Genomic DNA, 18,253 nt, shown 5'->3' with positions numbered 1-18,253 from the left:
TGTTTTAGTTAGGTAGAGCTGACTTAATATATATTACTGTCAAGTTCCTCTGAAAGGATTCTTTCATAAATACAACTAAGTGCTAGTTCACCAGTTTGATAGGCATGCATAACTCAGATGAAACCTGCATACTCAGAGCCACATGAATATACACCTTTGTGACCAGCAAAAATCAGACCCAAATTCCACCACACCATATCTTCATAAGTTTCTGGTGCTAACTTTAGTCAGCTTTCTCAGAAAATGTGTTAAATGGAATTTTAAGTGCATTTTGTAAGGCTTTTACTCACTTTCAGCCACCAAGCAGAAATGACAGCTCAGAGGCTCACACACTCCTACAATGTCCACTACTGTCTTTTTGTTAGAGGGTCTTGCCCTGTTTCCATTCTTGCTGTGCTAAATATGCTCCATTTCCATCACCACAGCACACCAGAAAAAATCTTTCGTCACCATGAACTTAAGAATGAGTCCCTTTTTCCAGCTGTCATGGGTCTTGTCTAACAAAAGGACTTTTTCTACAGTTAAACTGCTGCTACTAGATTCAGAATATTGCAGGTTCTTCAGAATGGACTGCTACAGCACTGAAAAGCTCTATAACTGGCCAGGAGGGCTATACCTGGCTTTGCTGACACACAGAGTTCCATGCTGCCAGTTCCACTCACTACATTCACCTACAAAATATTCATGATTCAATTTATTTGCATCACCACATAGTTTATATTTGGGACAATGTCCCTTTTTTGTCCCTCTTTCATATGATAGAAATAGTCTTTACAGGTGTCATCTCCTTCTCGGCCCTTCAGTGTTTACATCAAGTTGTCATGGTTTCCTAATATCTCAGGAGTTATTACAAATTCAGCTGCTTTGGCTGTCGTTATACCAGTATCAGACCTTATTTAGTTTAGATTATTTCATTAGTATGGAATCACGCTCATACTTCAATGTTCAATTACATTCCAGTCAAAATTTAAAGTTTTCTACAGTCATTAGAGGATTTAGGGTAGAAAATTTAAAAAATTCTAAATGTTTCTCAAACTTCTTCTACTGATTAAGTAGGAACTGAATTTTATAGTTTAGAACAATGTCACCCAACACATTTCAGTGAAGTCACATTTTTTTCTCCTCAGCACTTCAACAGTAGTTATATTTTTTCCCAGCCTTTCTGTATACAAAGTTCCATTCTCAATCACGCTATAAAACAGTTGTTTTTTGTCAAATGACTAGGCAATTTTTAAAACTTCAAAAACATTCTTTCCTAAAAAGAGTCTTCCTGCACTCTAAATAGACCCAAGCTTAAATTACCTCTTTCGTTTCATTACACTTCCAAAATCACACACTTTTATAGGATCTTCATTTCTATTACCAGTTGTTGCATATTTTGCTCAAAAAAAATGTATTGATTTATGACATAGGTATGATGAGTTAAAATGCAGATGTTTATGCTTCATATGTGGTAGAAGTGATCACACTACATCCACACATCTGTGTCCCTATTTACTTTGTCAAGTCAATCCTAATGCTAGAAAAATCACAAATTAGTTAAGAGGGTAGTACTAAGCCTGAAAACCCACAAAAATGGATGAGGTGTTTTGCTCTAAAAACACTTCCACAGAAAGCAAGCCTGAAAAACAAAGTTAGACATTATGTTTATTGTACTTTTCAAAGGAATTTTAGCACTTGAAAGCAGATGGTTACTATGAGTACTTAACACTGTTTACTGTAATCATAGTCATTTTTATGAGAGGAAAGTAGCAAAATAATAGCAACTCATTTTGGTCAAGGAAATTTCAGCAAGCAATAGATTACAGCCTGTGGGAGGAAAATACATCACAAATTTGTATGTTCCTTAAAAGCACATTTCAAGTAAAAAGCAAGCTACAGTGGGAGATAGAAAATATAGAAGAAAAAAAAATAGTAGCAAACAAAATCAGTTGTCTATGAGATTTTCAATCATGACTAACATGACAAAGAATCCTCTTCCCTGAACAGAGCTCTAGAAAATCATTCTGACCTGTAAGATGTGCTCAGATGAAAGGAAAACACAGAAACTACAAAAAATATAGAAAATGTCAATGCCAGGTTGGGTAGAAATGTTGATTTGCTGGAGGACAGGAAAGCTCTACAGAGGAATCTGGACAGGATGGGCTGAGGCCATTTTCATGAGGATCAACAAGGCCTTTGGGCCACAGGCTCTGCCTTTGGGCCTTACAAGCCCAGGCAGCACTGAGACAGAGAGCCTGGAAATCGGCACAGCATGCTGGCTGGCAGCAGCTGAACACGAGCCAGCTGCGCCCAGGTGGCCAGGAAGGCCAATGGCATCCTGGAAGACCAATGGCATCCTGGGCTCTATCAGCAATAGTGTGGCCAGCAGGAGCAGGGCAGTGACCATAGCCCTCTGTTGGGCACTGGGCACGTGCCTTGAGTCCTGTGATCAGTTTTGGGCCCTCTCTTCAAAAAAGACATTGAGATGCTGAAATGTCTCCAGAAAAGGGTGGTGAAGGGTCTGGAACACAAGTCCTGGGAGGAGCAGCTGAGGGAGCTAGGGGTGTTTATCTTGGAGAAAAGAAGGCTCAGAGGGAACCTTATCACTCTCCACCACTGTCAGAAAGGAGAGTTTAGCCAGGTGGGGCATGGTCTCTTCTCCCAAGAAACAAGTGACAGGACAAGAGGAAACTGTTCCAGGGGAGGTTTAGGTTGGGTATTACAAAAAAAATCTTCTCCAAAGGGGTTGTCAAGAATATGAACAGGCTGTCCAGGAAAGTAGTAGCGATACCATCCCTGGAGGTATTTAAAAAACTTAAATATGGTGCACAGGGGCTTCAATTAATGTTGGACTTGGTAGTGTTAGACCGATGGGCTCTATGATCTTGAGGGACTTTTCCAACTTGAACAATTCATTGATTCTAAAAAGCATGATAAAAAAACAAAAACAATGGGGATGACTGTTGTGAGAGAAAAGAGTAGAAGAGATTTAATATAATTCTCTTTTGCAAAATGCAATTGCAAAGAAAAAGCTTTGCCAAGTTTGAGACAAGGTGTAGGGTTGAATTGGTAATAGAGGAGATTAGGTGAGTTATGAAGAAAGCATGTCCAGAGAAAAGCACAGAGAAGAACTGGAATAAATTGGACAAGGATGGAATTAACCTGGACAACGTTGCTATGTTTCTGCACTTGGAAATGTGTAAGAACAGGAGAAGGAACAGCCTTAGGGGAGATGTACTTTTTGTACAGCTTTGGGAAAACAAGGTGGAGTGCACAGCTTCTCTAACTCCATTCAGGCACCAGATTCCTATTTCTCTCTGCTTCACAATATCCAGTTTCATTTAGGCTACTGAGCTGAACATTGGAACTGAAGTTTTGGGATCTTAAATATAGCTACATTAAATGATTAGGTAACAATTCTGAATATGGTTTTGTGGTTGCTGCTTTTATACAACAAATAGAGCAAATTTGGCTTTTATTATCATCATCTGACAAAATAATAGTGAAAACGTTTGTTGCCATTTATGACTTAACCAGAATACAGGCTATGGAGAAGCAGCTTAAAAATTTCTATGAACAGCAGCTAATTTTGTCTGCTTAAAAATTCAGTCTGAAAAAGGTCACACTAAATTTTGAAGATCCATGAAAGGATCCCTTAAAAGCCCTTACAAGAAAAAATAAACCACACCTTGACAGAAGTGCTGAAATCAGCGCAGTAGAACTGACCAATTCAATTTTGCCATGATTATTGCTTTGGTCCTTACCAAGGAGCTGGCTCGCTAACATAGCAATAACTTCTAGACTTGGAGTTAAAATTGCCAGACTTCTTTCTCTCTTTCTTAAAAACAGTTGTTTAAGTTAAAAGACAATAAAACACCTAGTAAGGGCAATTAAGTTCATCTGCGGTCAGAAATAAAATGAAGTGCCTTTTAGATGGTCAGCACTCATGTTTTACAGCATACCTCAGCACACAATTACACAATTACAGAAACATCAAAATACATTTTGTCATGGAACAATGTAGGGGGTTTTCCATACCATTATTAAGAAATATTTTATCATATAACTTGCTTGAATATGTTTATTCACAGTTCCTTATTAAACAGTCTTATTTTCCTGCTCAATAAACTGATTTAAGATACACTGTGTATGCAAAATACAAGCTGAAGTGCTTGAAAAGAGATACAGGATATAAACAGCTTAGGAGTATTAGTAAAGGTAAGTAAATCAATCTGTCCTCCCCTATCAAGAAGTCTTTTTAAAATAAATGTGGTTATTCATGTAACAAAAATGCTGTGGGTGTATTAGGCTGAGAAAGCAATCCATGTCATTCAGTTCATTGGAAGAAAGTGAGAATCCTCCTCCTGCCTTCAGCTGTTCATCATATTTAGCCATCTCTGGTTATTCATATTAGTATTAAATATACTCCTGTTCAATTGGGTTCACTAATGTTTCCAGTTTTTGAATCTATTCTTTTCCCCTACGTTAAACAAATCTAATGATTCCTATCCATAGCAAATGTGGAGCTGATGAGCAAATGGATGATAAAAATTCCTATTATTCCTTTGTGCTCATCTCTTCCACTTAAGATTCTTGTCATGCCCTGGGCATTCTAGCTGTCTGATACTGTTCCTTTATTTCCAATTCCAGTGCATTCTCTGCTGAATATTTGTCTGTCCAGAACATTTGGTTCACTGCCTAGTACCAAGCAAAATCTGCTTGCAATGTAAGAACATGTGGAGAAATTATGTGTTTTTGTCACACCCTATTAAACGGTATTCAAAACACAATGCCCCAGAAAGTAAATTGATTGTAGGTTTTATAACCCTTTTCAGGCTAATGGAAACAATTTAGTACCATGAACGAAAACATTGCTAGTGCAGCTGTGGGAATCTTAAATTGCTCAGCTCAGCAGTTCTGTTCCGGCTTAAGTAGGATAAAGTAGTTAAAGTTCAGTTAGATTCCATTCCCCTGGATCTTTGACAGATCATTTCAGATTAATGTCTTCAAAGTTTTCAACATGCCCTGTAAAAGACTTTCTGAGGAATTCCTGGTTTGTGCTTTTAACTGTGTGGGGGCTGTGTAAAGGAGCTGTAAGAACTGGGAAGAGAAGGGAAGACGGGGCAGGAATGTCCTAGGGAAGTTTTCAATCATTTTTTAAAGTGTCTTGAACTATCTTAATCATATTCTAAGGTGTCTGGAAAAATATTTTTCTTCAGTAAAAAACAAACAAACAAAAAACAAAAAGAAAAAATAAACAAACAAAAACCAAAACAAACAATAAAAAGAGTACCAGTTTTCTTATAACTTTTGTAATGTAGCCAAGATAAAAAAGTTAGCAAAGAGCAAACATGCAAAGCCCATTATCAACTCCACTTTAGGAATCAGTTGAAGCTCCTTAAGGTCCTATGCTTAAGGATCTTTTCTGAAGGACAGAAATTTTATCCAATGTTCTTTCATATTTCTATATTTTAAACAGAACTTTATTTTAAAGCCTGATAGGCCAAAAGAAAACTTGGCTGCTGGAGAACTCCACACTGCACTGTACAAAACAAATCTACTACCTAGCCACTTACAAGAAGAAATCATTCACATGAGTATTACCTGCACTGTACTACAAGAAAAACATCTGTGAATATTATTTGACAAATTGATCACTAAATGAGCCATTAGCTTGCAGGGTTTTTGGATTGCCTTAGGAATGGAGGGTGCTATATAGCACAAAGGCTTATAGATGCAAAACACTGATTGGAAAAAAAATTGTTCCAGAAGAAAAGCTGTAATAAAACAAGCCTAGCATGAAAACCTACGCTTTCTAAAAAGTAAGCCATTTATGAGAAGCAGTAGTAAAACTGCTTAATTCTTCTGTGCCTCTGGGGAGAAATCTAAGCCTTTTGAGAAGTGATGGAGAGAAAAATGAAGCCAATGGTGTGTTTGTCAGTGAGAGAATGCTGTGGAAACAAAGTTAGTAATTTTACCATTCCTGCTTGCCAAGAGCTGACAGGTGTGTAGTTTCTTATTGTTCTGAAAGGCAGCCAGAAACCACAGTTTAATATGCATCTGTGTCTTCATAGTAGGGGAGAAAACAGCTGTGTCTCTTGCATATGATACAAGATGATAGAAATATTGAGACATACTCTTCTTTACAGTATCTTACCATCATTTTCATGGCTTTGTTTGATCTTTCAACAAAGCACATAGCTGGAAGGAAAAAAAATGCTGCAGCCCAGATCAGATCAGACATGATGTGGCAACCTCTGCTCCCACAAACTGTTATTATTTCACAGAGCCTTATCACCTCAACAAGATTTTTTTTACATGAACAAGGGTTGACAGATTAGAGCCATATTTTTAGTACAGCAGATCCAGACTTTCTACAAAAAAGTCCATTAAACTTATAAGTAAACAAAACCAGGGAAATACCAGGTTATTTCAGATAAACATGAGTCAATAATTTCCAACCATTCTTAAAGAATGACTCCCATAAATCCTTCAGTTTTAATATTGCTGAGAGATGTCTGTGATTAATAAAGCTTTTGAACACAAAAGGTTTCCTTACACAAGAATTATGTGTGTTTTTCTGTACTATGTGGCAAAGCAATCTTTTAAATTGGAATTCCCTCAGGAAGGTAAAAAGTATGAACATGTTACACACACACAAACACACACACACACACTGTACCAGATACAATAATACTAGGCTACATGGATCAAATTTTCTTTCCATGTAAAAGTGCACTACAGTGTTAAAACCTCATGATAACTGGCTGGCATATTGCCAATTAGATATGCATAAAATGTATGCAGTGTCCAGACTTGTATGATTTGATAATGTGACAGATGTAATTTAAACAATAAGACTTGTAAGTTCTATATTTACCAGAATATGAGAAAATGGATTAGTAAACTCCTTCAAATATTTGGAAATTTTGAAACTCTCAGAAAAATTCTATTACTTTAGAAAAATTATTGACTTGACTAGCAAGCTTCTAAAAGCTCAGCAAAACAAGTGAAGGATCCTCTAGGTCTATGTGGTACCCATATACCTACACTTATTCTGTCAACATGTTAAAAGTGTCAGACAATAAGACTCAATTACCAAAAAATTAGGAAAGTCAGAGATAAGCACAAAATAATTCTTAGACCAGAGGTCATTTTTTCTCTTTGTTGATACCAGCCTCTGACACTTCTGGAAGGAAGTGATTTCATTATCAGAAACTATTTTTGCTCTGAATTTTAATACAACCAGGAAGCAAAAAACTTGGTAATTTATTCTGCTGGATAAAGATGAACATCACTGAATTAAGACCTAAAGAAAGTCACACACTGAAAACTCTTCCACCCCGTCCCCTCCAATAGTTATTCACTACATTTTTGATAGCCCAATGTGAGCCCAAGCCTTTAAGTGTGTTTCCAAGAAAAATGGTACAAGATACCAGGATGCCTGATCCCCCCTTTCACAGCGCACCTAGAGACTGGAAGCTGCAATGAGAACATCTCAACAAACAGAACAAAAACAGATTCAGAATTACTGTCTCCTCTGAAATTTCTTCTCAAAAAGAGAATCTCTGATCCACTTTAAGTTCCCCAAGCTTGGGATGTAGGTCAGACTAGTAAGTAATAGACTGAATGCAAGAATTACTTTTCCAAATCTGTATAAAAGAAATCTAAGAGAAAAATAAAATATTCATATCCAGTGCCTCAAATAATTTGTGTAAAACTCATACTATCCAATTTTTTTTTAATCAAGTTATTTCATTTAAAAAAACAAATAAATGGGAGAAATTGTTTCTTCCACAGTTTTCATTTCAGTGCTTCTGACATGACAGCACAACAGTTCTAGCTGGCTTGACATGAATATGTGCCTGACGTGGTTAAAGTCAGATGTGCCCCAGCATGGTTTTGGAATGTGGACAAGGTAAGACCTAAAGCTGCAACATGATGTCAGACATCTTCCTATAAATGCACTTTCAAGTCTAGAAAACAAACACAAGAAATGAAAGCACATGCATGTCCTGATTTGGCTGAGTCAGCTGAAGCTATACTGTCTGATCCTGAATGCATCACGTGCTTCACCTATCCCTCACTATAGCAACAGCAGCATGCCAATCATCCTTCATGTTTAGAAAAAAGAGGCTGGTTGCACTTTTAAACTTCCTATAATGTTTAAGATTGTGGAATAATAAAGGATTTCTTTTCAAATGCACTGATGAATGAAAACAAAGGACTGTTTGCCACATGTTCAATCTCTCTTATCCTAAAATCACTTGATTGGTAGCCACAGCTAAGTACACAACAGCAATAGACAAGATAGCAGTTTAAATTAGAATGTTAAAAATTAGTCTTCAACTGTCATATTTTTGGTGTAGAGAGAAGCTAAAAAGAGTATTTAGAAGACTGCCTCTCCCACAAAGACCTGTCAAAGTCTCTTCCGTAATGCAGGAGAGGTATTGCACCTACAGAGAGCCTTAAGACCCATTTAAACTACCTCCAGGCCTGGTTTATCTCACCATAATCAATGAGTAGGTTTACCAGGATTGAGAAATCCTATTCTGGTGTTCCCACCACTACCTATGTCTTCCCATATAAAAAGTCCTCAAGTGTCCTAGTTCAAATCTGAATCTATATGTTATAAATAAATCCACATTTGACAAAAAAAAACCAAACCAAGCCCAAGCATGAGTGTCTCCCTTTCAATCAGAATTTTAAATACACTACTTCCTAATATGAAAACCTAGTAGTATAGAGCCGAAAATCTGCATTCACATGCACAAGAACGTATGAGCATACACATAAACTCCTCCTCAAAACACCAAAACCAACACTCTACCGATATAAGCCACTGAAGGCTAGTTTCTCAATTTTTAACACCAGACTCCACAAAAAAAAAAAAAAAACACCAACTCAGAAAGCATGAGGAATATATGGTTTCATTGCCAAACTCTAATTCAAAATCAGCTTTAAGGATTAAGGTGCTTTTTTAAAAAATAATTTTTAGCCAGGTAAGCCACTTGTAGTAGTGTTCTGCCACAAAGGAACAGAAATGACTGACATATTAACGTTTCAAAGCTTGGCTTGCAAACTGAAAAGAATGGTTGAATAAGAATGCAATCCTGGAGTTAAGTGACTTCAAGGACAACAAAATAAAGGCAGTTTAAAGGCACACAGGTGCAAGCAAAAAAGGAAAATGCATTTTTTGTGCCCACAAATCTCAGTTACAAATTAGGCATTGCAGTGGAGATACTTACAATATCATGAGTTGGAAGGGACTCATAAGGATCACTGAGTCCAACTCCTAGCTCCACAAAGGGCAACTTAAAAATTAAACCATATCTCTCAGAGCATTTTCCAACCACTCCTGGGACACCAATAGACACTTGCAGACATGACCACTTCTCTGGGGAGCTCACCCCAGGTGCAGAATATGACATTTGTTCTTGCCAAAATTCCCACAGCTGGTGACTCTCTAGCATTCTAGTCTATCAAGATATATCTCTAAGGTCGCTGTATCCTTGAGGGTATCCATGGCATCTCCTATTTTCATATTGTCTGCAGCTACTCACTGTGCACTCAATTCATGTGTTCAGGTCATTAATAAAACTACCAAACAGAAATGGCCCCAAAAATAAACGTAAAATTGAGGGGAACACCACTACTGGCAGACTATCAGCTAGATTTTATCCCAAAAACAACTCTTTGAGCCCAGTCTGGCAGTCAGCTGTTCATCCATCATATTATGTATGTCAAGCTGTGTGCTGGAAATTTCATACAGAAGGATTCTGCGAGAGACAATATCAAAAACCAAAATAAAATAAAATAAAACAAAATAAAATAAAATAAATCTTAAAAAATAAAATAAAATAAAACAAAATAAAATAAAATAAAATAAAATAAAATAAAATTTAAAAAACAACAGCCAAACAACCCACATCCACTGTCTTCCCTTTTTCCACCAGGCAGAAAAATCTATCACCAAAGAATATCAAGACAGTAAGGCATTATTCTTGCAATTGACTGATGACTGTATTATCTCTCAAGTGTTTTTTAGCAGCTCCCATAATAATCCTCAGGCACTGGAGTGAGAGTGTCAAGCCTAGAATTGCAAGGGTCATCTTTCTAGCCATTCTTGAAAATGGCTACCTCCTACTCAACAGGGATAGGACCTCCTCAAGCTCCAAAAATTGATTACTGAAAGAAGTTTTGCAATGACAATGGCAGGTTCTTTTGGTACCATGGGATGAATCCAATTGGGCCCCACAGTACAGCTGGCTGCAGCAGCAAATTGTGCAAAAACAGCTGGGAGTCTATCCCTCTCCCAGTCGTGGTGCTCAGACCCACAGCTCCTGTGGTTGCAGGACCCATTATTGACCATAAAGGATAGAGACAAAGGTGGCATGAAATACATCAGTTTTATCTTCCTTCACCCCTGTTTGAGAGGGGAAAATCAACATCATCAGGTACAAATCTGCAGACAAATCTTCTATTTACCCCTCCTTTTAACATGAACATGCCTTAAAAAACCTTTGTTTTAACTTCCTTTTTACTGACTTCAATTCCAACTGAGCTTTCATGATACAAATTTTCTCCCTAGTGACAAATAGCAGCTCTATAATCCTCCTGTGAAGTCTGACCATGCTTTTAGTCCATACATCAGAATCAGTTATCCAGAGTTCAGTGTTCAGTTGCCTATTTAACCTACCCAGCCTTCTGCTGAATGTCCTTGATTTCCAAAACATGGGAATTCTCTTCTCCTGGGCTCTTTTAAAAGGTGGCTTTTAAGAAGTCCCTAGTATTTATGGAGTCAGAAACCCTTGAAAATAGATATACACTGATAACTAGTTCCTTGATCAGCCAAAAGCCTGCTCTTGGCAGCATCTCTGCTGACAGCTTTTTTCATAGTGCCAACTATCTTAATAGCTTCACTGCAGCCAAGACAGCCCAGTCTTCCCTTAACCGATGAGACCACCTCCAATTAGAACTAACACACCTAGGAGTGCACTTCCCCTATTCAGTTCCCTTAGCACCTTCATCAAAAGTCATCTTCTACAAGGACTTCTCTGGACCTGGGCAGGAGGACTGGGCCCATGCAAACTTTCTGAAGAACAGTAAGGACAAATTTAACATCCTGCGCCTGGCCCAGGGCAACCCCTAGTCTAAGTGGAGAGAGGTGGTTGAAAGGTTTGAGACCAGAGAAGAAAAAAAAATTTGGGATAGCATTGAATGAAAAATTAGATGTGACTGGCAATGTGTGCTCATAGCTCAGAAAACCAAACATGTCCTGAGCTGCATCCAAAGCAGCATGGGCAGCAGGGTGGGTGCCCCTCTGCTCTGCTCTGGTGAGACCCCACCTGGAGTGTTGCGTCCAATTTTGGCATCCTTAGCACAGGAAAGACATGGACCTGTCGGAGCATGTGTCCAGAGCACAGCCAGGACTATGGTTATAGTAAGGAGGAAATGCTGAGAATTGGAGTCACTCAGCCTAGAGAAGAGAAGATTCTTGGAAGATGTAATTGTGACCTTTGAATACTTAAAATGGGCTCATAAGAAGAAGGGGAAGATAATTTAACTAAGGTCTGTAGTGGCAGAACAAGGACAACTGATTTGGAACAGGGGTTTAAGACTATAGACTTTAGAGGCTAGTAAATCAGTGCCATCATCCTTGCTGGCTGATCTATAGTAAACTCCCACAACAATATTTGCTTTACCTGCTTTTCTTTTAATGCAAAGACTGTCCATTCCAACCCCTCTGCCCTGCCTGCCCTGCCTGTCTCTCCTGGAGGGTCTATAACTGCCCACCCCAGCACTGCAGCCACAGGACTCTTCACATCGTCTCAGTTAAGCCAGCATTGTAGGTCTGGGACTGAGCCAAAACTTCCAGTTCCTCTTCTTTATTCCTCATGCTGTGGGTGATAGTGTGCAAGCACTTTAAGTGCTCTGCACTGGATTTGGTGCATCTTGGAGCAGACTTAAAGCTCCCAGCTGTACACTGTCACTCATTGTGCTATCCCAGAGCTTGCTACTGATAACCCTGTCCAGACACACGCTTCTGCAGGATCACCTTCCCAAGCAATGTCTGTGGCTGCTGCAGGGAGGGCAGCCAGCACCTTTGGCAGTGGAGGGCTGCTACACTTGAGCACAGCACTTCAAGCAACAGACCACAGCATGGGCCAGCTGGCACCTTGGTCCTTGGAAAGAAAAGCCGTAAAGAGGAGACAGGTCAGTCCCTTTGCCAGCTGCCACTTTGCACAAAGCTGCAATGGTGATGCCAAATAAATGTCTGAACTCCTTTTCTCTGGGGCTTCTGCTTGTCCCTGCACAAACATCATCTTGAGAGCTCCAGGATGGAGAAGTCATGGGCAGGTTTCCTTCTTGTTTCCCCTGGGAGCTGCAATGACATAGGAAGGAAAAGTCTCAGGGCTGATGTGAGGCAGGGCTTTGTCCACCTTCCTGATATGCCATCTGAGTAGGGATGAAAAGAAATTTGGACATTTTAGTACGTTATATCCCTGGGGTTTTTCTGACTTCCACTCCAGCAGAGACAATGCCCCTTACCAGGGCTCATCTGGGCCATTTTTTTAGTACTTCACTTGGCAAGAAAAACAATCCTCTGGATCCACAATTAGAAGTATTAATTGCATAAGAGAGTAAAGTATATAACTGACATATGAGGCTTTGCACTTTTTGCATACATATCACATCCATGTGTCTATGCCTTCTTTCCAGCAAGTCATGCATGCTTCATCCATTTCATATTATCCTGTACATGTTTTATGCTTAACAGTGAGAACTGAGTCTTTTGTTCCTACCTTTACTGCCTCCATTTGTCATTTTTTAAAAATAAATTACAGTTTTCTTTTAAAAAACCCAAATATATTTCTGTTAAGCAACTGGAAAACCTTTTAAAGGGCCTATATAAAGTGAGAGTCTCCCACGGGCACATTTGTTTTTATAAAGTACTTTGCACTCAGAAAGTCAGATGATGTAATGACTATTCCATGTTCTTGGTGTGTTATGTAAGGAAACATAAGTAATTTCCTCCATTATTTATAAAATGATAGAATGACCTGTGAATGCATATGCATACAATGAAGTAAATTCAGAATTCAGTATTCAGCAACTTCTGCCATCTGGTACATTTTCATTTGCACCTTTCCTGAGCTGTTGCTGAGCACATCACCATTCCAAAGAGGGTTTTTGTTTAAAGTGCTGACTTGAAGCATTTCCAATTTTATGCCGGACAGGAAAAATATAAATACGGTCCATTCCTTCATCTTTCTATAGCCTCCTCAGACTTCCATTTGTGACTGTTCTTAATGTTTCTGAAAACAGGGCGTAACTGTTAGCTGACAAATAAATGTCTGAAGTCAGATGATTTTTTATGACAGAAAAGGAGGAACTTACCCAGAGTAGTCAGACACTTCACTCAGATGGATATTGAAGGCATTTTTTACACTCCAATCTCAGGAAAAATGTTAATGAAAATGGATCAGTTTTGCATGTCAGTGAAGGCAGTTCAGTGATTTGAGTTAGATAATAACTGACTTGTTCCATTCCAAAGTGTAAACACTCACATTACAATTAAGGATCAGATAAAAACAGCTGACAAAATTATAGGTACTGGAAAACAGGAACTACAATGAGTCATTGCCACAGGGAATTTAGCTTCCATGTCAATGGAATTTGATAATTGCAGAGGGAGTAAATGGTGCTCAGGACCAAACACTGGCTCATATGTACAGCTTTCAAAAGTGAATCTTCATACTAAGAGCTTCTAAATATGAATTAAGACTGTCAAGGAAAGCAGAATAGATAAGAATATGCCATTGGCCATTGGAAATTTTTACCTTTGTGTCAGCCTAATTGGCAATTAGCGATGTGTCTTTTCCTTTCCTGTGTTACAGAGAATAAGTCAATGGCAAGAAAATGACAGAGCATTTATCATTTTTATTTCTGCTCATCTTGCATTCTATGGCACAAAGACAATTATAACTTCAGATACCTAAACCTGTATTTCACCTCTATACATTTCCTGATCAGAAACCATGTCAATCCTAGCCACCAATACACAGAAACTGGTTAGCTTTCCACTTCTCTGCCTTTTTCAGGAAAAAAAATACAGCCAGATTGTACTGTGGTCTTGCACTGAAGGCCCTGCTGTCACAGTGGACACTCCAGTCTGGAGCCCATCGTAGATGATCATGACTTCACTTCCAGACCCACAGCAGAAAATGGACAATCTCAGTCCAAGATATTTTAGTGGCTAGAGACTGAACAGAAAATCATTAACTGAACAGGATTTAGGAGTAAGAGTTTAGAAGGAAGTTAGAAGGGTAGGCATCAAATATATCTGCCTTTCCTGAATACTGGGAGGAAAATCTCACTGGGTAAGAATGAGAACAATTATAATGTCATATAACAAACAACAGATTGCTGAATTAGCATTTTTTTACTTCTTTTCCCTCTTCCTAAAGAAGGAAGAGCTATGAAGAAAGTGTATGTAAGGGTAATCACTGTCAGCTCTAAAGACCTCTTTTACATTCAGTGTAATGGGGAATTTATAACACTTTCTGTCTGGACCACTGCTGCAATGCTAGTGGCAATATCACAGTTATAAACACTAAGCAGATGATATATATTTAGAGACGCATTCATGCTTTTGCTAAGCCTGTAATCTTAGTTTCCCAATTTTAAGTATACTTGCTAGTAGCAACCAGTTAAATATTTGCTATGGTAATTCACTAGTTATCTGTTACGTGTTTTCATTACTTTTTCACAGGCATATTCTGTGATTCTGGGATTAATTAAAAAATGGTACCAGAGGTGATCAATGCAACAGAAGCCTGAGATCACAAAACACAATCCAAAACTACAACTACACTGGTCACAAACCCATTAAATTCTAAGGTCCCTCTCCCACAAATCTATTGTTAGCCTTCTACCCAACAGTAGTCTTAGTTTCAGTCTTACTCTGGAAACTAACCTAACATCACTTAAATGTTACTTGTTTCATTTGCTTGAGGTCATTCATACATTGGCTGTGGTGATCTGGATTAAAATATTATTTACAGTAAGAGGTTTTTAAAAATAAATAAATAAAATTTGTATTTCACTCACTTGGCAGCTGAGGTGCACAGCTCTCTTTCTGGGTATGATAAAGGCCCTGTAGCAGTGCATGTATGGAAATACCAGGGTGTTTTCAATGTCCTTTACTTTGATCTGGTTCCCAATGACTCAATATGCGTACACCCTTCACAGGCAAACAGTGAGCTCACAATGATAAAGGACTAAACAGCTTTCTGGAGGTCGTTTAGAGCACTTCCCTAATCAAGAAGCAAGGACACATTTCATGTTCAAGCTCAGCTAGAGTGTGCAGTGCAGAAACACCACAGGCTGTGTGAAGCAGAAACACTGAATGCCTGTCTCTAAACGACAGGTCTCTGGGAGATAGGGGGCAAGAAGAGAACTGGCACCCTTCTATATCGCCTTGATAATCTCTGTAACCAATGCATAATACAGCAATATGACAGCTAGATACAACAGGTGAATGAGAAAACACAAGCTGATTTCAGTTGGACTGCCAAAAATATAAGATCAATACAGAAAAACAAAAGCAATCTCTAACCTGTAAGGAATTACTTCAACCTACTTTTCAATCTCTCTGGGTGCTGACTGCAAAGTTAAATCTGGGTGAATGGTCAGAGTCATCTGTAAAAATAGCTCATCAAGAAAAGAGCTAAGATACTCAAAAACTTGTATTATACAAATAAGACATATTTACACCATGTATCATTTAACTCTATACTGCCTAGAAACACATATAAACATGTATACATGAAAACATCCACACATCTGTATCATTTTATGCTGGAACTTTACCTGCTGATGCTGCACAAAGGAGAAAATGTAATATCTTCTCAAGCCAGAATGGGGTGCCAGCTGATCTGCAGACTGTCTATGCTCCCGTTTACTAGAAGCTGATATTAGACATAACGTGTGCCAAAGCCTCTCCCTAGTCTTTGATTTTGTAAGATATGGATGTGTTCTGTAGCCAAAACAAGGCAAAATGTTATTGACTTAATTACAGCTCCGCAGCTAGATGACTGAATTCGAACACAAATTCAGATCAACTTAAGTCGCCGCTTCCCTTTTGCACTATTTTTGTCCCCATTAGAGAATGTAAAATCCTTATAATATCCTTTAAGTAATTCACTTTCATGCATAAAGATCAAACATCTGCTTTGAGTTGCAATTACTCAAATTTTAAGTTTAAAGAGCAAATGAAAAGAGAGAGTGAATGCTAAACAACTCCTAAATCAACTTTCACCAAATGAAAAAAGGATGGTTTCCCACTCATGAATAATCAGTGTCATTTGTCAACATATCATATTAAAGAACATAAAGTCATACGTTATAGTACAAATATCTTGTTAAAAAGAAAAATTTTCCCTATGCTTCAGGCTAGGAATCCCCATGTCATGACTTTTTGTATATCCTTCAACAGATTTCCAGATAATTCTGACACTGAAGATAACATACAGTGTATGGGCCACTCACATAACAGTGTTTTCTGCTGAAGGTATATTGTGCTTACATCTTGGACTGACAACCACTCTCAGTAAGTTTACTGGTGAATTTCAAGTGCTGTTTTATGTCTAAAGTTTAGAATGTTTACCAGCACCTCAGAACAAAGCTGTTTCTTCCACTATTCCATTTCGCATGCCTTCCCAAAAAAAGTATGTATAACCTTTATGTAAATCCCATAAAATAGCAGTAAGAGAAGTTTAACTCCTTTTTTTTTGATTTCATAAAACTCTGTTAATCAATTTCTTCAAAAATTTACTTCTGATGTGTTGTCCTCAAAAAAGTCAGCCCCTGTATTTCAAATATCAGCCTTCAATCTCCTATCAAGAATCAGATGGCTAGTGAGCAAAGTACAACACCAAGGTACTTGGCAGCCAATAAAGGTGTTGCTTGAGAGATTTTTTTTTTTTTTAACAAAGAATGGTGTTTATAAATAAAATCACTATAAGCCCTAACTTAGAAGTTCAATCTAGTGTTCCATTACACAAAGCATCTAATACCATTTACTGAAACCAAAAACAAAAAATAAGGTCTCCTAAAATTCTCTTTGAAAAGAAGTTTAGTATTCATTAAGGATGCACATATAGAGTATAATACCTGCAAGCTCATATGACACGATATTTCAAAGTTCATAATCAGAAAGACATTTTGGATGGAATTAAAATATCTATATTTAAAGGTTGTTTTCTGTAAGAAAATACTCTTCTGTAAGAGAAATTACTTACATCTACAATCTTTGCCATTTCTCCTCCCACAAGTAAAAAAGACCACCTGAAATAATGTGTCCAACACTAAAAAAACCACAATAAGTCACATAACAAGTTTCAATCAAATGCATTTTCAAATGGCTGAGACACAAACCCCTTGAAATCAAGCTTTATAATGAAATGCTGATAGACCCTTAACTTTAATGGCTCTTCCAAGTGTTTCTAGAGCAGGCATTACTTACAGTGTCATAAAGTGATGTTTAAAATGCTACGGAATTTTCTCAAGTCAAATAAGCAGGTGTTCAAGAGGGCAGTGCTATTTAAACCTCACTGATTTATGGACATGCTGCAAGAAAGACCAATAAGCTTTACGGAAGCTCACAGCAGAAACTCCAGACTTTCGTAGACACAGTACCACCATTGTCTGGCGATCACCAATACATATTAATTTCCACGTTGTAATATTTGAGCTCCTGCATTTTTTATGTGTTACCAGTAGTGAAATATATACCTTAACTGACAGAGTAGGGCTCTCTTTTACTGGTGCACTTTTCATAGAATATTGCATGCAATAAAATCCAGTGCTCAGCTACTTCATCATACATAGTGATGTGAGTCACCTGACACATAGGCCTTTTACTGTTATTTCAGCAACACTTCTTCTTACCTCTTCCAAAATTTACAGTCACTGAGTCACTTCCCTCAAAATTTTTAAGCAGGTTTAAAAGAATAAGATGTATCAAAACATACCTGTCATACTATCTAGTGGTCAAAATCATCCTTCTGAAAGTCTTTTATCAGAAAAGCAACCAGTAGGTCATCAAACTGATTTCTGTAATTGATTAGCATTTTCTGTTTATTAACAGACACACACACAAATCAGTAAGTTCATGGCTATGGGATCCAACCTTAATGATTTAGTAAAACATTTATTGATTTAGTACAGCAAAAACTAAAACAAAACAAAACAAAACAAAACAAAA

This window comes from Pyrgilauda ruficollis, unplaced genomic scaffold, assembly GCF_017590135.1.
Source record: "Pyrgilauda ruficollis isolate IOZ18807 unplaced genomic scaffold, ASM1759013v1 scaffold64, whole genome shotgun sequence".
Taxonomy (NCBI): Eukaryota; Metazoa; Chordata; class Aves; order Passeriformes; family Passeridae; genus Pyrgilauda; species Pyrgilauda ruficollis.
The sequence above is the reverse complement of the archived record's forward strand: the minus strand, read 5'-3'. Positions refer to the sequence as shown.